The sequence below is a fragment of the Saimiri boliviensis genome, chromosome 5 (assembly GCF_048565385.1).
Source record: "Saimiri boliviensis isolate mSaiBol1 chromosome 5, mSaiBol1.pri, whole genome shotgun sequence".
NCBI lineage: Eukaryota > Metazoa > Chordata > Mammalia > Primates > Cebidae > Saimiri > Saimiri boliviensis.
The window spans coordinates 118,453,627-118,478,919 of record NC_133453.1 but is presented as its reverse complement, the minus strand read 5'-3'; the positions used below and the strand labels follow the sequence as shown (position 1 = coordinate 118,478,919).

General features: G+C 37.8%; 1 long non-coding RNA gene across 3 annotated transcripts in view; it reads right to left on the bottom strand.

Moving 5' to 3' along the window:
* The window catches only part of LOC141584636 (uncharacterized), a 553,476-nt gene that overhangs the window by 192,012 nt on the left and 336,171 nt on the right, over positions 1–25,293 (bottom strand). For all 3 annotated transcript variants that reach the window (XR_012517799.1, XR_012517801.1, XR_012517800.1), the window contains exon 5: positions 12,389–12,447. This is a non-coding gene — a long non-coding RNA (uncharacterized LOC141584636). The remainder of the gene's footprint in view (positions 1–12,388; positions 12,448–25,293) is intronic.

Genomic DNA, 25,293 nt, shown 5'->3' with positions numbered 1-25,293 from the left:
TTTGTCCAAGTCAGAATTTAAAACTCTTTCCTCTCAACTTCATTATGGTGTGGATGAGTCTCTAACTGACAACACATTTCAATTTGCCTAATGCTAAGTTGATAATTCAATGTCTGTCTATACTAATGGATTGGAGTTGCTTGGGGAGACGAAGACCCATACGTCATTCACCTTTGTGTATACCACTTGTAGTTAATATTTTATAAATAGTATATACACAAAATAAAAACTTCCGTGTTACTGAGCAGGATGCTGTTCATTTTTATTGAATTTAGCAAATTCTGGAATATATCTGCCTGGGTCCTTGGTACTCAGTGTACTTTTCATTTCTTTCTGGTCATAACCTCTTATTGACTTAAATTCTGCTTGTTTAACTGTACAGTAGCCTCTGCCATGCCTGGGCAGCCCTATTCCCTACTTACAACCCCAGCCCTTAGTCCGATATGGCACTGGCTCTACCACTAGCCCTGAGCATATCTCTCTGCCCACCAGTAGCCTATGGTTCTGTTTTAACTTCAGTTTCAAGTCATCCTCTCAACACCTATTCAAAGAAGACTTATGGAAATGGAAAATAGGTACCAGATTCTGAACTTAGTATTGCGGATCAAATGGTGGGCAAGAGTCAATGCTGACTTTCAGTCATCACCTGAACTTTATTTGCAGAACTTATGCATGTTGATTTCACCCTTTATGTAGTATCATCCCTCATGTCATATTTTAATTCCACAAGGATTCTATACACCTGATTCTTTGCTGGCCGCAAAACAAAACAAAACAAAACAAAAACCTGTGAATGCTGACTTCTGTTGGCCTCTAAATTGCCCTAGAATGCTGTGTTGTTGCTTTCAGAATTTGATCATACATACATAACGAAAGTTTGATAGCCATGACTTCCTTTCTCCCCTTTCTTCTTTCTTTCTTTTCCTTTCTTTTCTTTCTCCTCTTCCCTCCCTCCCTCCTTCCATCTTTCCTTCCTTCCTTCCTTCTTTTCTTGCTTCTTTTTTCTTGCTTTTCTTTTTCTTTTCTTTTTTTTCTAACTTCATTTCTCCTTTCTTCCTTTCTTTCTTTCTTCCTCTCTCTCTCTCCCCCCTTCCTTTTCTTGCTTTCTTCCTTTTCTTTTTCTTTCTTTTTTCTTTCTCTTTTCTTCTTTCTTTCTCTCCCTCCCTCCCTTCCTTCTTTTTCTTGCTTTCTTCTTTCTTGTTTCTTCCTTCCTTTCTTTCTTTCTCTTCTTTTCTTTATTGTTCTGCTATTTTTGTATTGCTGCCATCAATGGACTAAAGCAGAATTGCACATTAGGATGAGAGATGTCTCCTCTAAATACGAAATAGTTGAATAGCAATCATGATAATGAAAGAGTGTGAGCATAGTGTGCCTATGTTTTCTCATAATGGTATATTTTGCTATGATATTCTGGTGTTGAATGTCCCCCTTGTATATAATAAAAAATGATATAAGTGACCATTTAGAATTATTATCTTTCCTCCATGACAATTTTGGGGAGTACTTTTTTGTTGAAAAGGGTACTATCATTTGCATGTTAAATTTTTTAATGAATTTCTTTATTTTAAGGTGCAAGTAATAGAGGGAAGTTGAGTACAGTGCTTTCTGGACTTTTCTTTCTCTGTAGCTGTTTTTCATTTGTTCTGATGTCTTTGATATTCCCCATTACACAAAGATTATTTCCACAGTCACATGGGTCTGACTAGCTGATGCTACAAAAAGCCTCTAAAAAGCTCAGACCTACCTAAGGAAAAGAAACCTTGACTTTGTTTTACACAGCAAGTAAAAGACAAAAAAAATAATAATAAAGTAATAACTCCTTCCATGTGAAATGAATAAGTGTCAGAGTAATCCAGGTCCCCTTTACCTCGATCTCTCCTTTTTAACCCACTTCCCCTGAGGCATACAGACAATATTTGCCATTTGTGTATTTATGACTATGAAGATTTCCTACACTTTAATTTTCTGAGTACCAATGCCTCTAAGGAGTTCTTGGCATTTGCTTACCCAAAAGGATCTTGAAAGTTGTCTGTACTGATGACACAATATCTACCCCAACCATTTGTGCTGGACTTACACTATACCACCTTTGTTTTCACTGAGGCTTCCGGACCAGCTTAACTTGCTGAATGTATATCACACTCATTTTTGTTCTTGAACTCCTTACTTCCAGTCAGTACCGTACCATTTAGGTGTTGCTTTATAATTGTCTCATGTGTATGTCATAGTTTATTAGGTGTATTACTTTGGATAAGGCACATAATTATTCTCAGCTCTGTTTCCCTCTGTGTAAAGTGAGAGTAATAGTAATGACTCTGATGGGTTCTATAAGGAGACACCTCTCTCTTCTTCATGTTGTGTCCCTACCTCAGTCACCAGAAATTCAGCCATTTTTCCCCTTCCGCCAAAGTACTGTGGCATTATCTTATCCAGAACTCTCCACCTACTTGCTGTTATCTCCAAGAGAAGAGTAGCCTATTTTACAGTTGAAAAAGTTACTTTCCTTGTGTTGCTTCACCCTTGAATAGAATTACTCAGCTGAACATGACTGCTCATGCATGCCATCTTCTCCCAGCCCATACTGCTCAGGGGAAGTGGGTGTTCTGCCTCCACTTCTTACTGCCAAGTCTGAAGCACACCAGGACAAGACTATGACTGCATAAGGAAGGGAGTGGAGCTATATTGACTGCACACTTTCGCAAATGTTTGTGAAGCATGTCTGCTCCACTGGCAGCTGGCTGAGGAAGTTGATCTACTCTGCAGACCCAGCACTTGCCCCCAACTTTAAGTTATGGAGCAAGGACAAGTTTTTCACTCTGTCCTCTCCCTATTCCTTTCAGCCAGCTATAGTGAAGGTCATTTTATTTAGGATTGCCTTAGTCTAGCAATAAAATCAATGCTTGAATTTCACTTGATCTCCTTGTGTCTATTTTCCCATTGGTAACGACCATGAAGAGTGGAAAGTCACATATTTATGCAATTAACAGTCATGCTCCATCATACCCTGCCAAACTTCAACAACATATTATGACAATTAAATAAGATATCATATGTAAGAACAGTCAGCATAGCCTACGCTATGTAATAGGCATTTGTTAAACTTTGTCGGCATTTTTCCATTTTGGATGGGATTTCTATTTGTTTCCTTTTTATGTTGTATTTTTAAACTGTAAAGTACAAAGTGGCATGTTGGGAACGTAGAGCGTTCAATGAATTTTGCTTGTTTGTTGTTACCAGTTGAATTAAAAGTGGCTTTTATATGCTTATGAGACTCAATATTCTTGTCTTCCTTATGAATATAAGATGCTCTTTATCTTAGCAATCTTTCTCTTTGCTTTGAGTTTTACATCACCTAATGACATAAATTTACCTTTATAAATCCTCTAGTTGAAAACACTTTACAAACATGTTGCTTAATATATTTCTGCCATCTAGTATATGATAGATTTCAATCTTGATCAATACTTTCTATATTATATCCATATTTGTACATGGTATGCACATAAATGCATATATCTTTTCCTTCACCAGCATTTTAAAGAATGTGTAAGTATCTACTAGACAAAGACTCCTTTATGTTAGCTCTGCTTTTAAATTGTGAACATATTCCGTATCTTTTTTTAACTTTCTCAAGTCTTCTTTTTATTTATGTTCCAGTTTCATTTGTTCCTATTACTTCCTTGGGAACATCTGAATTTTCAGGTTAAATTTTCATTTTCTGCCATTATCCACAACTATTCTATTTTTGGCCTTATTGTATTCACCTTCTCATTCATTCTTCAAAGATTTTTACTCCAAAATAGACAAAACAGGTTTCACAAGTTGAGAAACTCAAGCTAAGAGGTTAAATGATTGGTCCAGAGCATTTAAATTCAAATTTTTATTTTAGATTTTAACTTCAGTGTTTTTTCCACAAGACTAAGTGACCTTATTAACATAATTACTTTATCTTCTTAAGGTCCACCTGGATTTTTTTTATTAGATTTGAGATGTGTTATAATAGCATTATTAATTATAACCCGGCATTATTTTTTAAATGATATGTTAAATTTAGTTCGTTGGCAAGTTTATAAAGGTAGAGAATCCAAATTATGAGTTTTAGATTAAAGATAATTATATCCATACAGACACAGATGTGACTCTTGTTCAGAAAAAGCTTTAAAACATTTGAATTTAACTTTGCCCTGTGTGCATCTTTATGACAAATTCACATTTCAAATAATAGTTTTTTTTGTTCCATGCATAACCAACCCTCTATTGGTATCAATTACTAGCACTTGGATAGAATTTTAAGCTTCATAAATTTCTTCACACATTTCTCATGGAAACCAGCAACTGTTTCTCCAGATGAGAAAACTGAAGCTCAGATAAATTACCACTTGCCCATAATTAGAAATTAAGTAGCTCAGTAGATGCTTGAACCCAGGTTTTTTGTCTATAAATTTTCTTTACTGTTTTTTATGCTTAATTTTAGCTTTTGCCTTCTCTGAATAAGTTTGAAATTTGTGCATAGGAGGCTTATTTCTTCTTTCCATAGAGTTTTATATTTTATTTTTAGTCACAGCAAATGTGGGTGTCTGATCTTAAGTCACACACATACACATAATACATACAGTATATAAATAGATATGTATGTGTTGTCTGAATATATGTATATATACACATATATACACATTTATAAATATATTTGCATCTCCCTATCTATCTCATTAAAGAGGTTATTTTCATATGTATCTCTCTTTTTCAAAACTGCATCTTCAAATGCTCTACCCTAAATTGATTAATGAGGACACTAGACACAGTGCTGTTTCCTGATTGTTCCTGCCATGTGGAACCCAGGACTTAAGAATTGACCAGAAACATCACAAATCCAGATAGCCTATTCTAATTAGCATCTTCTTCACTTGTTCAGATAGTGAGAATAGGTCCTAGTTTGGGTGGATGAACATGTATGTGTTATAAGGGTGATTGAATTTCTTTAGTCCTTCCTGGAAGATTACAATGAGCTTTCTTGTAGGTGAATGAAATAAGCTCAAGGCTTATTTTGCTCAGCATGTTACATAAGATGAGTGAACCATGCATTTTACATATTTTAGTTTTGTCCAGTAGAGGGACCAGGAAGGCAACTTTTAAATTTTTCTGGTCTAGACACCTGTAATTATATATGGGTGACTTAATAAAAAGCTTTCAAGTTTTGTTAAGTGCAATTGGATTTAGGAACTGAATCTATCTTAAATTATTGCCCTTCCAAGTACCTGAATAAAAAATGTTGCTAAAAGTACAGAATATTGTGTGTTGCTTTAGCTTGGTTTCTCCATTTTTAGGTCAAACTCATTGACATCCAGTGGATGCCAAATGCTAATTAGTAAGCCGAAACATAATCTTGATTTTTACATAGATTTCTATTGAAAAATATGTGAACTTTCATGGAGACACAACTAAAGACACAACTTTCACGGAGAAACAACTAAAATGATTTGTGTCAAACCATTAGCAGTCAATTATCACTTAATTTATCAATCTTCATTCCATAAGGTGCCTGTCGATTATTTCTCCTGAAACCATGAATTTCTCAGGCAGGTTGTAAGAAGTCATTGGTCATGACACTAGTCACTCGATTTCCTCTCTTGTAGTCTCAGGCTTATTAGAAGAATATATGAAAAGTAAGATGTGTGTTGCAAATCCACAAATCTTTTTCTCACTGGGATCATTTGCTTATTTATTCATCAAAGAGTATTTGGGCAAATCCTATATGCCAGGGTCTGCACAAAGTCCTGGTGATTCACTGGTAAACGACTAATATATGGTTCTTTCATTACTCAAGGAATTTCTAGTTGAGCAAAGAAGACTGACACAAAGAAAGTGAAGACCAGCAAAATAAGAATTCAAAAGGTATAGAGTGCTATGGGGATATAGGGTACATGGAGAAGCTGAGGCCTGTAGGCTGAAAGGGACTTAACTTTTACATGGTTTGGGAGAAAGCAAGGGTGCAGGAGAGATATAAGTGGCAGAAAATAAGAAAGTGAGAGGCAGGCAGAGAGAGAATGAGAGAAGTAGGGAAAAGACAGAATGGTATAGGCAAAGAAATCACAGGCAGATCAAGAAAGATACTCAATGGCCAAAAACTAATTGAGGCATGACAAAGACAAAGATGAACTGATGAGAAATAGGAAATAGTAAGTCAGGGAGGGTATAATAAAGCCTTTGTTTTTGTTTTCCAAGAACCCACTCTGACTTGTCTGTGTGACTGCGCTCTGATTTGTCTTCAAAAAACCAATACTCTCCTAGTCTTAGCCCATATGGTTTCAGGTGTTGATCTCATGCTCAAGATCAGTCAGTCTGGAGTTGGGCATGCATTCCCAGCCTGTCAGACTTAGAGCTTAGATGTGCTCATGAAATCCCAAACCAGGTCAGTGAGAGTCATACCAGGGATTTTTGCTGCAACTGTTAGATAAGAGATCTAATCTTGCACTAGGGGGTTAAGCTGAGAGAGCACATGCTTAGAGTTGCTCTTGATATTACCTAGGGGTGATCTTGATACTACCTAGGGGCCACTCTTGATATTACCTTGGGGCACTTGCTAAAGAATAAATGAAACCTAGAGGAGAGGAAAGTCGATTTAAGACAAGAATTACGAGAGATATTGTTTGAGCACCTGGATATCACCATACTTGATCTGTTTCAGGATTATCACCTTATGGATAGCTGTGATTTGAATTTTCTGTCATTATAATGCCAAGGATTCTGATTATACATGGTTTGGGGCAGTTGTGGATTGAAGCTGTTGGGGACAAGACAGGAAGAAAAGAAGCCCACGCAATTAGAACTGTTTCATCTATCAAGATGTCTAGTTTCTGGAGTTGAATGCTTCTACTGATCATTTTCCAAGCCTGGGTCAGGTCTGGCTCAACTTCAGACTGTGGACTACATTAAAGTATGTTGAAGAGCACTTTTAAGAAATCTCCACACTGTATTCCATAGTGGTTATACTAGTTTACATTCCCACAAGCAGATGATGTTCTTTTTTCACCACATCCCCATCAACATCTATTGGTTTTTGAGTTTTTGATTATGACCATCCTTGCAGAAGTAAAGTGGTATCATATTGTGGTTTTGATTTCCATTTCCCTGATCATTAGCTATGTTGAGCATTTTTTCACATTTGTGGCCATCTGTATAACTTCTTTTGAGAATTGTCTATTCATGTCTTTAGCTCATTTTCCGATGGGATTGTTTGTTTGTTTTTTCACACTAATTTGTTTGAGCTCCTTGTAGGTTCTGGATATTAATTCTTTGTCAGATGTATAGATTGTGAAGATTTTTCTCCCACTCTGTGGGTTGTCGGTTTACTCTGTTGATTGTTTATTTTGCTGTGTGGAAACTTTTTAGTTTAAGTCCCAATTATTTATCATTGTTTTTGTTGCATTTACTTTTGGGCCTTGGTCATGAACTCTTTGCCTAAGCCAGTATCTAGAAGGGTTTTTCCAATGTTATCTTCTATAATTTTTATGATTTCAGGTCTTAGCTTGAAGTCCTTGATCCACCTTGAGCTTATTTTTGTATAATGTGAGAGATGAGGATTCAGTTTCATTATACTACACGTAGCCTGCCAATTATCCCAGCACCATTCCTTTCCCCACTTTATGTTTTCATTTACTTTGTCAAAGATCAGTTGGCTTTAAGTATTTGGGTTTATTTCTATATCCTCTATTCTGTTAATTGGTCTATGTGCCTTTTTTTTTTCTTTTAACCAGTACCGTGCTGTTTTGATGACTATGGCCTTACAGTATAGTTTGAAGTCAGGTAATGTGATGCCTCCAGATTTGTTCTTTTTGCTTGGTCTTCCTTTGCCTAATGTGGGCTCTTTTTTGATTCCAGATGAATTTTAGGATTGTCTTTTCCAGTTCTGTGAAGAATTATGGTGGCATTTTTATGGGAATTGCATTGAATTTGTAGATTGCTTTTGACAGTATGGTCATTTTCACATTATTGATTCTATCCATCCATGAGCATGGGGTGTGTTTTCATTTGTTTGTGTTGTCTATGATTTCTTTTAGCAACTGTTTTGTAGTTATAGAGGTCTATTACCTCCTTGTTAGGTATATTCCTAAGATTTTCTTTTTTTCTTTTTACAGCTATTGTGAAGCTGTTTTAGTTCTTGATTTGATTCTCAGCTTGGTTGCTGTTGGTGCATAGCAGAGCTACTGATTTGTGTATATCAATTTTGTATCCTGAAACTTTGCTGAATTAATTTATCAGTTCTAGGGGCTTTTATCGGAGTTTTTAGGGTTTTTTAGGTATACAAACATATCATTGGCAAAGAGTGACAGTTTGACTTCCCCTTAACTGATTTGGATGCCTTCTCTTTCTTTCTCTTGTCTGATTACTCTGGCTAGTATTACGTTGAATAAAAGTGGGGAGGATGGGCATCCTTGTCTTGTTCCAGTTCTCAGAGGGAACGCTTTCAACTTTTCCCCTTTCAGTATTATGTTGGTTGTGGATTTGCCATACATGACTTTTATCATTAAAGTATGTCCCTTCTATGCCCATTTTTGCTGAGGGTTTTAGTCATAAAGAAATGCAGGATTTTGTCAAAAGTTTTTTCTGCATCTATTGAGATGATTATGTGATTTTTGTCTTTAATTCTGTTTATGTGGTATATCACATTAACTGACTTGCATATGTTAAAACATTTCTGCGTCCCTGGTATGAAATCACTTGATCACGGTGGATTATATTTTTGATAAGCTGTTAGATTTGGTTAGCTAGTATTTTGTTGAGGATTTTTGCATCTATATTCATCAGGGATATTGGTCTGTAGTTTTGTTGCTGTTGTTATGTCCTTTCCTGGTTTGGGTATTGGGGTGATACTGGCTTCATAGAATGATTTAGGCAGAATTTCCTCTTTCTCTATCTTACTGAATAGCGTCAATAGAGTTTGTATCACTTCCTCTTTGAATGTTTGACAGAATTCAATTGTGATTCCGTCTGGACCTGGACTTTTTTTGTTGGTAATTTTTAAAATTTTCATTTCAATCTCACTATTTGTTATTGGTCTTTTCAGAGTTTCTTATTCTTCCTGGTTTAACATAGGAGAGTTTTATATTTCCTGATCCAGCAATCCCACTTCTGGGTATCTACCCAGAGGAAAAGAAATCAGTATACATAAAAGGTATTTGCACACTCATGTTTATAGCAGGACAATTCACAATTGTAAAATATGGAACCAGCCCAAATGCTCATTAATCAATGAGTGAATAAAGAAATTATCATATATATACCATGGAATACTATCCAGCCATAACAAGGAAAGAAATAATGGCATTCACAGCAACCTGGGTGGAATTGGAGACTATTACTCTAAGTGAAGTAACTCAAGAATGGAAAACCAAATATCGTATGTTCTCACTCATAAGTGGGAGCTAAGCTATGAGGATGGAAAAGCATAAGAATGATACAACGGACTTTGAAGATTTGGGGGATGAAGGGAGGGAGATGGGTGAGAGATAAATGACACAAATTGGGTACAATGTGTGCCTGGGTTATGGGTGCACCAAAATCTCACAAATCACCACTAAAGAACTTACTGATGTATCCAAACACCACCTGTTCCCCAAAACACCTATGGAAATTTAAAAAAATAAATCTTTTTTTTAAAAAAGAAGTCATCTGGAATATTTAGTTTTAAATGCTTTTGAGACTGTAGTGGATACTCAGTGAATGTTTATTGAATTAAAGGCCAAATTGAAAACTATTTTAAAAAATAAAAGTACGTTGAAGAGCAAAGACATGCTCTAGGTGAGGGGCCTGTAGGAGGCACTGCCTTGATCCTAAGTCCAAATTTAAAGAACCTGGCTTAAGGCGAAGGCCTTTAACAACAATAGAGTTGGTAAGGTAGGGAATCTGCCTCAGTTTATGGTAATTATCTGTGAGACTGAGATGTAAGGGCCAGAAGCAATGAGTATTGGATAGCACCAATGTTAGCAAATAAGCAACATAAAGAACTGAGAACTTCAAAGGGCTTCACTAATAATTTACTTTGTGCCTACTATGACCCAATTTCTAGGTAAGACTTTTTGTAACATTCTGAGGGAATTAGAAAGCACAGTGTATCTCACTGAAGACTTGTAGAGAAGCTCTAACAGGTATAACAATTAGAGATCTTTTTCTTTTTTCTTTTTTTGCTTGCAAGGAAATCTCCAAGCCAACACAAGTAAAAGAGAAATTCATGGAAGAGATGTGGATGAGAATCATAATAAAAATATCAAGAGATCAGCACTAATGATTTTAAGTGCTTAATGTGAGTCACATACTGCGCTAAGCATTTTAATTTACATCCTCATATAATACTAATAAAAATGGTATCACCATTCTATAAATGAGCAAACTGAGCCCTGTAATTACCAAGTAGCTTGTCTAAGTTTATACAAATAAGAAACAGTAGAGCTGGGACGAAACCTCAGTTTGTTTGATGGCAAAGCTTCATCCAAAGGCAGGATGGGTAGCCAAGGTCTTCAGAAACTGAACTGGGTATTGGCAAACAGTAACTGAGAGTCGTTCCTCACCTCTCTCACTTCAACTTCACTTATCAGATTGCTTCTCTCTTACTGATTTTTGCATCTAACTTTTGTCTTCAAAATGTTTTAAATCTCTCTTTCATCTCACAATTTATGTTGCTCTTAGCCATGTATGGTTGAGTCAACATTGAATCTATCAGGTTTTTGTTTAAAACCCATACCACTGATTGAGCTCAATGCTAGCCTCCCAGGCCAACTTCGTGGAAAAGAAATCTGAGATGCTGTGATTGCTTATGTTTCCACTTCAGCATGGACTGTGGGGAGGGACAGTTCAAGTGATGATTGCCCAGGTATCCCAAACTAGCTACAACAATTTCCAAACTCTGTGACCCAAAGCATAGACTCAACAGAAAATTAGACAAGGGACAGAGTTGTGAACACTTCCTAGAGAGTATTTAACCTGGACTAGTCTTCAGAAGCTGGGACAATCTGGTCTGGCAGACACAGTGTTGCAGCATTCAAGGCAGGAACAGTGGAGAGGAAACAAGTAGAGCAGGTTCTCAAAATGAGGGAAGAGAATGCTCTGCCTATAGCCAAAGGTTAACGGAGAGAAGCACCATAAAGTAAAATAGTGTATGATTTTTTTTTTCTTCCTCCACTGTCTTCTCTCCAATATATGTCTTCTTTTGACTTGTGAGAATCAGCTTTTTGATATTCTGGGCTTCACAGATTTCTTCCTTTCAAGGCTGCATGATGTGACAGAAAGGACAAGTAGCAAGGGAGCTGGTTTCTGGTCACTGCCTCTCAGAACAGCAAAGTGTCTTAGACCCATCACTTCACATCCCTGTGGATCATTTTTTTGCATCTCTCAAACCCTTGCCTATCTTATGGGTCTTTACAGGTTTAAGTTGCATTTCCTGATCACTGAAGCAAAGCCATCCCATTAAATTATTTAAACCATAAATATCACAAATGTCTTTTCCTTGTAGTCTTTTCTTCAAAGACAGAATTAAAGTGAACAAGCCTGATCACAAGTCTGGCTTGAATCATAAACAAGACTTCGAGCTATTTCATGATCCCCATTTCGTTTCCAGATAGGACTGATGGAAATATAAAATCTCAGTTTAATCAGACTCAGATGTTAGTGATCGGATCAGAGTTGTCATATTCAGTAGTGGCCACACCACCCCCACGATCTGTAAGGAGCTCTGCTCAATGTTTAATTGACTTTGTGATATACTGTATCATAGAAGTGGAATTAATTTTGTGAACTGATATATTTTGAAATATAGAAAGCAATTTTTTTCTGGGGCAACTATTTTCATATCCCCCATCTTCCACCTGGTAATATACTTCTTAAATTTATATTCTCAAGTGTGAAATGACATAATAATACTAATTAGAATCTTTCAAAACATGCTCATTTTTTCTTTCCGTCTTAGAAATTTAAAATGTTTTATACATACAGTTTTTCATGTCTAGCATTAGCTATATATAAATACATATCCATACACTAAGAATTTGCAAAGAGAAAAAAATCACTAAAATCTTGTATGACTTAGAATTCTCAAATAAATACCTGAAACTTTTTAATACATTTAACTTTTTGGTTAAGAGAAAGGCAAATAATTAAAAAACAATACATATTTGGAAACTTATAGACTAAAAACATTCTACTCTATGCCCTCTGGTCAGTACAAATTTTATTTTATGTCCTTCATTTCTTCTTTTATTCCAGGACCCCATAGAGAAGCTGTATTAGTCTATACTCACACTGCTATAAAGAACTGCCCAAGATTGGGTGATTTATAAAGAAAAGAGGTTTAATTGACTCACAGTTCTGCATGGCTGGGAGGCCTCAGGAAACTTACCATTGTGGCAGAAGAAGAGAAGTCATGTCTTATATGGTGGCAGACCAGAGAAAGAATATCTAGGAAGGGAAGGAGAAAGAGGCCCTTATAAAACTCATCCACTATCACAAGAATCGCATGGGGTAAACTGTAGCATGATCCAATCACCTGCCTTTAGGTCTCTCCCTGAACACCTGGAGATTACAATTCAAGATGAAATTTGGGTGGAACACAAACCTAACCATATCAGAGACCAAGGTTTAAATAAATACCTCTAGCTGGTCAAGATTCTTTTGCCAGTTTAATATTGCCACTGTAACAAATTATCACAGATTTAAGGGATTCAAACAGCACAAATGTATTATCTTGTTATTCTACAGGTCATATTTCCATAACAGGCTTTTAAAAAATGCTTTGGCTAAGCTATGTTCTTTCTGGAAGCTCTAGGGAGAAATCCAGCTCCTTTTCTGGCTTCTAGAGGTTCCTAGAGTTCCTTGCTCAGGGTCCCTTTCCATCTTCAAACTCAGCATCACAGCATCTTCCAACATCTTCTCTTTGATCTTTGTTTCCATTATCCTATCTTCTCTCTTACTCTGACCCTCCTGTCTCCTCCTTATAAAGACCTTTGCAATTAGATTGAACCCACTGTGATAATCCATGATAATCTCACAAATCTCAAGATCTTTAATTTGATCACTTCTGTAAAGTCCCTTTTGCCATGTAAAGTAACATATTCCCAGGTTCTGGAGATTAGGATGTGCAGGCGAGATAGTATTCTGCCTATTACAATTATCAATAATGAATAATTCAAATATTATTATTTGACTTGGCCTAGACACTTGCCATTTGACTCAAGTCAGCAAGCAATTATTAAGGTTGAATAGGTCCTAATGGACAAGGTGCAATTGAGTTATGGTCTTCACCAACAAGCAGCTTACAAGACAGACCAATAAATGATCAAGTGAAATTCAAAGCAGAATGGGGTCTGGGGTGGAGGCACAGGGGCATGAGCTGTTCAGACAGAAGAGAGGCAGGCACATGGCAGTGATACCTCCAGGGAATCCAAAGTTCTGATGGAGATTAGATTAGGTGACCTTTCAAGCCCATATCAAGCCGTATATTTCCATGACTCCTGCTGCTGAATAGAGTCCCGCAACAAATTAAATTTAAGATTTATACCCTGTTGACTTCTTAAAGGACTTGTGACCATGTATAGATTAGAGCACAGTACAAGAGAAGGCATTTAAGAATGAGAAAGAACAGAGTCCATCAGATGGAAGTGGGTCTTTTAAGCTTCAGAAATGAGTATGTTGAAACTCTTGGCTATAAATCTGTATTTTATCTTTTGATTATTATGTACAAAAGGTAAAAACCAAACATAGTTAAACAACACTTTTGGAAGGGGTGTGGGGAGAGAAGAAGGCAAACTTAATAACTTATTATCCAGTTATTGAGTAAAGAACATCCAACAACATAATGGCTAAAAACTTCAACTGTATTTTTACAAACAACAGAGAAAATTTTAATAACAGTGGTTGAAACACAAATACCACTTTGGTGAAAACTCACTGACTCAGTACCTTATTCTTCAGATTCCTCTTTCTCAAAGAACTATATCTTACAGAATTTTTACTGCAATTTAAAATGTTCCAGGGCTTATTTCTTTCTAAAGGAGTCTTTGGGCTCTTTTCATCTCTTTGCACTAATCCCTTAAATTTTTTTCTGAACAAATTCAAATTATTAATACCTTGGAAAAGAAATCCAAGTGTTCAGCTTTTTGCAAGACTGATTTAATACTATGATTTCCAAGTAATTGAAGCATCGGCATCTGTGCATCTGATTAGTCGCATCTGCTCCGAGAAAAATCTGGAGGCCTTTGAGAAAGTGGTGGAGGAGTGCCAAAAAAGCAGTCCTGGGGGTCCTCTCCCTTTACTCTTAAGAGATATCAGTAAGCATCTGACCCTAACAGGGTTTGCTGATGGTCCTCGCTGTGAACTCTGTCAGCTCTATGGAGAAGCTATAGAGCCTGACTGCAAGGGACAATAGCTTCACCTAAAAGAGTCAAAAGATGCAATGACTTTCCTGCTATGTACCTTTTAGCATTACTGTATATTATGCTTTTCGATGTTAAGATGATAATTGCAGAGAAAGACTCCTATAGGACTGTAAATTAAGGGGCATGCTTCCTCTGTCTGGGCTTTTTGTGCTTTATTCACATCAAAAGGCAATTACTTTTTGTACACACTTAATCCCACCAGTTTAATGGGGCATGCAAAATATGCCTTGCAATTTGCCCTTAATCTTAAGCTTGCTGAAAATGAGGGCCTGCTAACCATTTGGATTCTTAAAAACAGCAGCCTGCCCTTCAACAACATAACCTTAGTTTAACTTGACTAAACTGAGAAATTTCTGAGAGTTGCATTCTTGGCCATACTAGGTTATTCTCAGGGAAGATTTTCCCAAACATTTTTAGGAGCCAAGGAAAGGCTGGATGCTAGGTGTTGTATGGCAGAGTACTGCCTGAAACTTCTTCTTCATTGATGCCGGGATGTGTCTGCCTCATCTGCCAGCAAGGCCAGGGACTGGAGACAAGAAATCATGTTGGCTTCAGAGTCAGCCCAACTTGTATTTGGACACCAGCCCTTCTGCTTACTGATCAACTGATGGGGTGACCTAACAGAAATTAACCTCTCATCCTGTGTCTTCCTCTGTAGAACGAAGTAAGTCTACCTCAGGCAGCAAGGAAGCTCATATAGGAACTCATAGAGGAAAACTGGCTTTCCCATGCTACATTTTTTAACAGAAGGAGTAGTAGCCATTGGATAGTGGTTGTAGAAACAGTATTTCATAATTAATGTTAATATAACTATTTAGGATCCTGAAAAATGGCACTATGGGTCAGAAAGATTTAAGGGGAATGAGGTAGTGTTGGAGGGAAGTGAGGGTCAAAAATCACAAAAACAAAGACTAAATATCTCAGGCAAAATGTAGCAACAAGCTCCAAACAAGGAAACAGAAGCACCTGTCAGAAAAGAGCAGGTGTAAGCCCTTGTAGAATGGTGACAACACAGAGAAGAAAGTTAGGAATGTGTTGTATGACTAAGGAGACTGCAGAGGAGGTATTCAGAGCTTATTTTCTAAGTTATTCCAGTTAAATCATGCATTAGTCAGCTCAGTCTGCCATAATAGAATATCATAGATTAGGCAGCTTAAACAATGGAAATTTATTTTCTCACAGTCTGGAGGCTGGAAGGCCAAGATCAAGGTACCATCTGGGTTGCTTTTCGGTGAGACCTCTCCTCCTGGTTTGCAGATGGCTGCCTTCTGTCTGTTCTCGCATGGTCTTTCCTCTGAGCACATGCAGAGACAGTGAGGTGAGAGACAGAAAGAGAGAGCCCTGGTGTCTCTTCCTCTTCTTACAAGGGCACCAGTCATATCAGATTAGAACCCCACCTTTTGACTTCATTGAACTTTAATTACTACCCTAAAAGTCCTATCTCCAAATATAATCACATGGGCAGTTAAGGCTTCAATATATGAGTTTTGGGGGATGCAATTCATTTCATAGTAGACAGCTTAATTCTTAAAGTGATGTTGTGTATCCCAGGACTGTTTTCATTTCAATAAGGGCCTCTGAAAAACAGCAAAGACTTTAAATCCAAACAACTGCTGCACAAAAAGGAGAATTTTAGGCACAATGGTTAGATTATTAGGAAAATATTTGGAGGATAGGGACTTTTCTGCTGCTTTTCAAATCACAAAGAGTAGGTGCCTCTCAATTCTACCTGTAAGTAAAGCCCTTCTGGCTTCTTGGTCTTTTCTGTTTAAGCTCCAAGGTCCTGCTCAAGTCTTTGTTCATTTAGCAGATTAAATTTTATTTCCTTTTATTATCTCTGGCTCCGGTATGTTACCCTAATATATCGCAGTGAAGTGCTGATGAAACTAAACCTACAGTCTTCAGGCCTTAACCTCAGAACACTTAATTTCTCTCTCTTTTCTATATCCCTGTTGATATCCCAATGTTGCCTTTGATTTAAGAAGAGATGTCACACTGGGAGCTCCTGACCAATCCAAGGAAAGCCCTGCTGATTTGAATCAGAAATGTCATCTTGTGTCCAAGGGAATCAGTAGAGAGACCACTTACCTTGCTTGGTATCTAATGACCTGCACTCAAGTTGAGCTCTGCCAGATTACTTCCAGATACTCATCAATCTCTTATCAGTCTTTGGACCTTAGTTCCCACATATACAAAAAGAGGGGAGTTGGATAAGATGTAAATTGAGGCTGGCCATGGTGATTCATGCCTGTGATTCCAGCACTTTGAGAAGCCAAGTGTTGAGGACAGCTTTAGACCAAGAGTTCAACACCAGCCTGAGCAACATGGCAAAACCTCATCTCTACAAAAAAATATAAAAAATTAGCCTGGCATGGTGGCACACACCTGCAGTCTTAGATACTTGGGCTGCAGTGGGAGGATCACCTGAGCTCAGGAAGTTGAGGCCACAGTGAGCTATGACCTTGACACTGCAATTTCAACCTGGGTGAAATGAGTGACTCTGTCTCAAAAAAAAAAAAAAAAAGATCAAAGTTGAATATAACTAGAATTTTTAACAGTATGCTCTCATCATTTGGGGTTTTAGAATACTTGTAGAATGTATGGAAGACAGCTGCCCAGAATAAACTACAAGGATGATATATCTTCATCTAACATCCACTTTCATGCTTATAGAAAGACAGCCTGGCAGAGCCAATATGGTATTTGAGAGGAGGAGGAGGAGGAGGTGAGAAAACAGGGTTGAAGAGGAGTAGACAGCAGTGAGAGTGGTTGCCTATTTGACTTTCAGGTGGTATTATGCTAAACACACCACTACTAGTGGTGATTTTATACGACATAATTTGGTCATTAGACATGGGATTACACTTGGAAAGTTTCTAAGAGAAGATTAATTTTGAACAGAATTTTGGAAGATAAGTCTCTCTCTCTCTCTCTCTCTGTGTGTGTGTGTGTGTGGTGTGTGTGTGTGTGTGTACAAATAAGAATATTGTATATCTGCCTTCTGGGCAGCCCCTAAGACCCCTAACTTCTTTTCCCAAGTCATCTCCAATTGATCTTAACAGAGGAAGATTTCTCAAACACCATATGTTCTCACTCATAAGTGAGTGTTGAAATGAGAACACATGGACACAGGGAGGGGAACGTCACACACCGGGGCCTGGGAGCTGGGGGGCTTGGGGAGGAACAGCAAGGAGTGGGGGACTGGGGAGGGATAGCATTAGGAGAAATACCTAATGTAGATGACTGGGCAATGGATACAGCAAACTACTACCATGGCACATGCATACCTATGCAACAAACCTGCACGATCTGCACATGTACCCCAGAACTTAAAGTATAATTTTAAAAAAATAGAGGAAGGTTTCTATAACAACCTCATCTTTGCTCTGAGCAAGTAGGAAGGAGGTCCTAGGGAGGTAAATTCAGAAGAACAGAGAGAAAAAGGAACTTCAAGAGGGAGAGGAGCATTAGACAACCAAGGTAAAACCAGGAGCTCAGACAGTAGTGCTTAGGTTGAAGAAAGTATAGAGGAGATGTCTTTGTCAATGAGAAGGAATGTGTTAGAGATAGGACTTCATGAACTTGATGTTTAAGAGTTCTTTGCATAGCAAGCAACAGGAAACCAAAGACAAATTTATTTTTGCCAAAAGAGAATGCCTCATCTTAGGGAGCTGAAGAATCCAAGGAAATAGCTTAGATATTGTATGTAGAAGAGAATAACATATCTGCAGCCTCTTGTTAGACCTTTAACTTTTGTCCTTCCAGAATATTTAGGAATATCTCATACAACCTTGTCTACAGTTCAAGAAAATGGGGCTTTGTTATAGTCTGAATTGTGTCCTCTCAAAATTTGTAAAGTTCTAACCCCCAGTGCCTCTGAATGTGGCCTTATTTGGAGACATGAATTAAAATGAGGGCATATGAGTGAACCCTAATCTAATGGGACTGGTGTCCTTATAAAAGAAGGAAGTGTGGATACTACAGAGAAAAGACCATATGAAGATACAGGAAAAAGATGGCCATCTGCAAGCCAAAAAGAGAGGCCTTAGAAGAAGCTGACCCCACCAACACCTTAAACTAAGACTCCAAAAATTGTGAGAGAATGAATTTCTGTTGTTTTAGCCACACGATCTTTGGTACTTACTAGAGCAGCCCTAGCAGATTAATACAGGATATAAGATGCTTGATTCTGAATTTCAGAATTTTAAGCATTGGAATAATGACTATCATTGGAAGAATCTCTCCCTAGGCACCTGGAAACGAAGATATGAAGAGACATATTCATGGCAGGCCAATGCCCTGATGCAAATGGATCACAGTAAATTCAGCCTACTATTCCTAAGGATGAGCCAAATTATGGATGCTTCACCTTTGTAGGAAGCAATTCATTTCAGAGGATGTCTGGAGCCTTGAGACTTCATCTGCATATTAATTGCAAATATGATATTCTTGTACAAGGCTGCTTAGTGTTTTTATCCTTAAAGACAACTGTATGTCTGATGTTTTCCCTCTAGCTATAGTGATTGTATTTGCACACAGGGCATTTTATTTCCCTTGATTCTTATCAAATTTTTTTTTCTATCAACTTCAGGAGAAACAACAGTGTTTATTTCCAAAAATTCCTGGCAAAAAAAATTATATAATTATTTTAAAAATCCAAGCCTCCCAGTGTATGGAAAAGTACAATGTCTTTATAAGGCAAGAGTGCTGGGCAGAAAGAGACTGTTCCAGTCTCTGAAAAGGGACAACTTTTTCCACACCTCACTCTCTGAAAGAGGTGAGACAGAATCAGAGAGGGCTTCTGACAGGCTGGCCCTTCAGATTCTAGAACGTTTCAATTGAGAATTAACCTCCAAAAAATCACCCAGAAAGCTCAGGCCCACCATGCTCGTGAATGTCTTTCTGGAAGTCACCTGGCAGGTGAAAAGCCATCTATATCCTCATCCTCATCCTCCTGCGTTTTACCTGCCTCTAAGCCTGGCTTACAGTAATAATTCTGTTTCCAGCCACAAAACTTGGTCCTTATAATTCAATCACAGAGAATCAAGTTGCCAATGGAAAACATTGTTTGCAGAATACTTGCCTTTCTATTTTTATTTCTGTTCTTTTTTCTTTGTAGAAATATTATTATATATTTACCAATCCATTTCTTCACATTTCCAGAAACATAGAAAACATATTTCCCACCACCTTCTGTGTCAGTGTGGACCATCTGACCAGCTCTGGAAAATGGAATGTGGGAAAAATTATTTACTCTTTTCCCAGGTTAAGCCCATAAAAAGCATCTCCCAGGTGTGAGCCTCCCTCTTTACTGGTGATGTGTGAGGATGATTGTATCCCAGGGTAGAAGGAGTCTGGACCCCCAGCCATTCGTGAAGGAGTTCCCGCAAGACAGCCAACCAGCCAGAGACATCTGCAATGGAATTTGTATGAATAAAAAGTTTTCTGTACACTATGAGAGTTTTAGCATTGTGGAGTATAATAGCTGGCAGATATTTTTTTACCTTAAGCAATATAATTTTTTTTAAATTTGTATAGGAATGGTGATGGCCCTCAAAGGCTGAGTCTCTGTGAAGAAGAGAACATATTAAGGTAATTCAATTACACAGTAGCTTAAGAAATACTAAGTTGAGTCAATTACATAATCCCTCTAAATCCAATCCTTTTCTTATCCTGACTTCTTCAACCTCCAAATCCAATCAGCGGTGGAGAAAGCTATTTCTTGTAAGTCGTATGTACCTGCCCAAGCTGTGAGTGAGAATGGCAAAGTATTTCAGCAGAGCCATTGGTCTGAGAGCTGTGAAATTGAGTTGGAATCCCAGTGGTGCATTGACCTGACCTGCTATGGGACCATGAGTAAGTGATTTTCTTCTTTATATTATAGGCACAAAGGGACACTTGCTATATCAAGAGTTTGAACTAATTTCATCTGAGCTCCACTCTGCTCTTCACATATTTTTAGACTCAAATTCTCAAATCCAAATCTTAAAGCCCAGAAGCCTATGAATGTGCAAATGAATTTTATTTGGATTGCATCATGTCTTTATATGTGTGTGTGTATGTGTGTGTGTATAGCTTGAGTTTATATATATATATATATATACACACACACGTACATATATACATATACGTATATATGTATATGTATGTGTGTGTGTGTGTGTGTGTATATATATATATATATATATATATATATATATATGTACACACACATAAACTAAAGCTTAAGCTTCAACAGCATTTGCTTTTTCCTAAGGAAACAAATAATTGGAGCTGAGTAACCCCCTGCCCTGTTTAGATGGGGTGTGTTTTCTGTTTGACACAGCTCCCGTTACTCCCTAATGTTCCACATTGTCCTAATTCTATCTACCTGGCCAGTGTAGACACTGGAGTTTGCGTCAGAGTTAGGGTTAACTTTGACCTTTCTTAAACCTGCCAACACTAGGGATGTAGGAGGAAAGTCAATACTGAGACAGAACTGGGATACGAACTTGGCAAAGCCAGATTTGCTGCCAGCTAAGGGAAGCTGATCTTGAGATCAAGCCTCAGGATCTGTGTCTATCTGACACCCTAGAGCAGGCGTCCCCAAACTACGGCCCACGGGCCGCATGCGGCCCCCTGAGGCCATTTATCCACCCCCCACCGCACTTCAGGAAGGGGCACCTCTTTCATTGGTGGTCAGTAAGAGGAGTACAGCATGTGGCGGCCCTCCAGTGGTCTGAGGGACAGTGAACTGGTCCCCTGTGTAAAAAGTTAGGAGACGCCTGCCCTAGAGAAAGACGACAAGTTGAAACAAAATATCGTAATAACTCATAAACAGTTTGGAATACACTGTGGTGTCTTTGCCACATCCTTGATAAGTCAAGCATCTTAAACTGCTAAGTGTTTCTTCTATTAAAAAAAAAAATGAAGAAAACACAACCATGGAGACATTAAAAAGATCAGTGGTTGCTAGAGGTTGGGATGGAAGGAGGGATAACTGGGGAAGCACAGATGGTTTTTAGTGTTGTAAAAATATTCTGTATGATACTATAATGGTAGATAAAGGTCATTATACATTTGTCCAAGTCCAAAGAATGTGCAACAGCAAGTGTAAATCCTAATGTAAACTATGGACTCTGTATGTCTCTGGTGTGTCATTGTATGTTAATCCATTGTAACAAATGCATCGCTCTGGGGATAACGGGGGAAGCACTACATGAGTGAACACAGAGAGTAGATCAGACTATGTGAAACTGACGGCAAACTAAAACTGCTCTAAAAAGTGGTCTTTAATTTTTTAAAAACTGAAAAAAAAAAGATTCATTTGAGAATGAAATGAGGTAGTGTATGTAAACCACTGGTCCTAGTACACAATAGGCATTCATTAAATGGTAGCCACCACTATCATCACAATTGGTAAAAGTGATTTTCAGGTATATAGCAATGAAGCTTGACTAGGGGGGAGTCGTGAGATAAAAGTGGACATCTGGGCTTCATTACTGGTCGCTGGGGAGACGTTTTCTATAAGGGAAAGGAAGGTAAATTTGCCAGCTCATACCTAAGTTTTTGCTTAACACCTGCATAAGCAACCACCTATAATCCTCTTCCAAAACATCAAGTAAAATGGGTAAAACCCTTGCTTGGTATCTTTCACGTTTTCCGTTGCTTAGTATCTTTCAGATTACATGCCACTCTTCTGAGAACTTTTCTATTTCAAACCTTATTTTAACTTGTTTTCATCCACATTATAAAATTGGGAACAAGAAGGGAACCGTAACAAAGAGAATGAACTGCTCGAAGTAATTTATAGATTCAATGCTATGCTCATGAAGCTACCATTGACCTTCTTCACAGGACGGGGAAAAAACACCTTTTGGTTTCATATGGAACCAAAAAAGAGCCTGCATAGCCAAGACAATCCTAAGCAAAAAGAACAAAGCTGGAGGCATCACACTACCTGACTTAAAACTAGGCTTCTAACAAGTCTACAGTAATCAAAACAGCATGGTACTGCTACCAAAACAGAGATATAGACCAATGGAACAGAACAGAAGCCTCAGAAGTAATGCCACACATCTACAACTATCTGATCTTTGACAAACCTGACAAAAATAAGCATTGGATAAAATATTTCCTGTTTAATAAATGGTGTTGGGAAAACTGGCTAGCCATATGCAGAAAGCAGAAACTGGACCCTTTCCTTACACCTTATACAAAAATTAACTCCAGATGCATTAAAGATTTAAACATAATGCCTAACATCATATAAACCCCAGAAGAAAACCTAGGCAAAACCATTCAGGACATAGGCATAGGCAAGGACTTCATGACTAAAACACCGAAAGCAATGGCAACAAAAGCCAAAATAGACAAATGGGATCTAATTAGACTTAAGAGCTTCTGCACAGCAAAAGAAACAATCATTAGAGTGCACCAGCAACCAACAGAATGGGAAAAAAATTTTGCAAGCTACCCATCTGACAAAGGGCTAATATCCAGAATTTACAGAGAACTAAAACAAATTTACAAGAAAAAAACAACCCCATCAAAAAGTGAGTGAAGAATATGAACAGACACTTTTCAAAAGAAGACATTTATGCGGGCAACAAACATATGAAAAAATGTTCATCATCACTGGTCATTAGAGAAATGCAAATCAAAACTGCATTGAGATACCATCTCACACCAGTTAGAATGGCGATCATTTAAAAACCTGGAGACAACAGATGCTGGAAAGGATGTGGAGAAATAGGAACACTTTTACACTGTTGATGGGAGTGTAAATTAGTGCAACCATTGTGGAAGACAGTGTGGCGATTCCTCAAGGATGTAGAAATAGAAATACCATTTGACCCAGCAATCTCATTACTGAGTATACACACAAAGAATTATAAATCATTCTATTAAAAAGACACATGCACAAGTATGTTTATTGTGGCTCTGTTCACAACAGCAAAAACTTGAAACCAACCCAAATGGCCATCAATGACAGACTGGATAAAGAAAATGTGGCACATATACATCATGGAATACTATGCAACCATAAAAAAGGATGAGTTCATGTTATTTCCAGGGACATGGATGAATCTGGAAACCATCATTCTCAGCAAACTGACACAAGAACAGATATCAAACACTGGATGTTCTGACTCATAAGTGGGTATTGAACAATGAGAATACATGGACACAGAGAGGGGAACGTCACACACTGGGGCCTATTGGGGGAGCGGGAGGCTAAGGGAGGGATAGCAGTGGGTGGGGAGATTACGAAGGGATAACATTAGGAGAAATACCTAATGTAGGTGACAGGGGATGAAGGCAGAAAATCACCATGGCATGTGTATACCTATGAATAATCCTACAAGATCTGCACATGTACCCCAGAACTTAAAATATAAAAATTAAAATTAAAATTTTATAAAAAAGAACCTAGTATTGACAAAGCACCCACTGTGTGCCCAGCCCTGTGCTTGGTACTATCCTTATAAGAATGCTGCACATTTGATACTGTAAATTCCATTTGACTGATCATGAAACTCAGATTTAAATAGGTTAAGTGACATTTTTCTGTTTTGCCTTCATGAGCGCACTTATTGATTTGTTAAGCCTTTTTATTAAAAAAAAATCAATTTGCTGCTTTACTTTGCTGCCTATTTGTTCTACTCCCACATAAGTCTCACATGAGATGAGATCCTGCTATTTTCTTCAATATTTTATACCCAGTGCCTAAAACAGTAGTTGGCAACATAAATGTTGAATGCATGAATTTTTAATTAATGACTGAATGAAAACTGCCTAGAGGTAACTTTGATTCCTGGCATGCCTGCTTCTAAGTCCACACTTGATCTACTTTGACCATGAAGGTGACTGCTCAGAGGCTTCCTGAGTGGTATGACTGTGCCAGGAGTGGCATAGACATTACAGACCTCTAGGCTTCCCATCTTCTTCCACTGGTTATGGAAAAAAAAAAAGGTGTTTTATCTCTCCCCTTCTTCCAAAAATGCCTCCTTTTGGTAAGTTTTAAATACTAATGATATTCGTTGTTTCTATACTATCATCTGTTTGCTGGAAATCTTTGTCCATGTGCCATATGTGAAGTTTCAGGAAGAAGATGGCTCTAATGAGGAGTCATCTACTACCTCAGCCAAAAGCCTCTTAAACACTTCATCTGGGAGGATGAGACACTCACAGGCATGGTTAGCCTGTCCTGAGAATGAATCAGACTTGGAAGAATTACAATTCAGGCTGCTATTCATATCTAGCAGTGCCAAGTCATCTTACTCCTGCAGATTTTACGTGCTTCATTGCAATGAAAGCATTAAATTAAAGGTGTTTTGATATTCATACTCCCATTTTATCATCAAAGAACTCCATGCACTAGAGTTAGTGATGTTAGGTCCCACTTTTCAGGTCACAAAATAGGAGCTCAAGAGCCAAAGTGATTTGTCTAAGGCCACAAAAAGTTATCAGCAGAAGTAGAGCTCAGACATTTGAATTATATTTTTAATGAGCCATGCAAAATCTGGCCTTCACATTTATTCCACACAAATGTCATGAAGCCTTAACATGTTCTGAGTGACCAAGTAAATATAAGATGCAGAGCCAAGCAGTTTGATATGAGGAGATAGCACAGATGTTAGTGCAGTGGAGACCTGGCACTTTTTAATTTCTAAGCATGTGACCAGAGTCAAATTTCTTAGCATTTCTGAACCTCTATTTTCTTTCTCGTTTGTAAAACAGAAACACTGAAACCTGCTGTCTAGCTTGCTGTTAAGACTTAAAACAGATCATGTGTATGAAATGCTTTGCATGGTGTTTTCCCTTCCTGCCACCTGTCGATGACACAGTCATTTCTTCAAGGAGGCTGCAATCTAGAAACAGAGTTTAG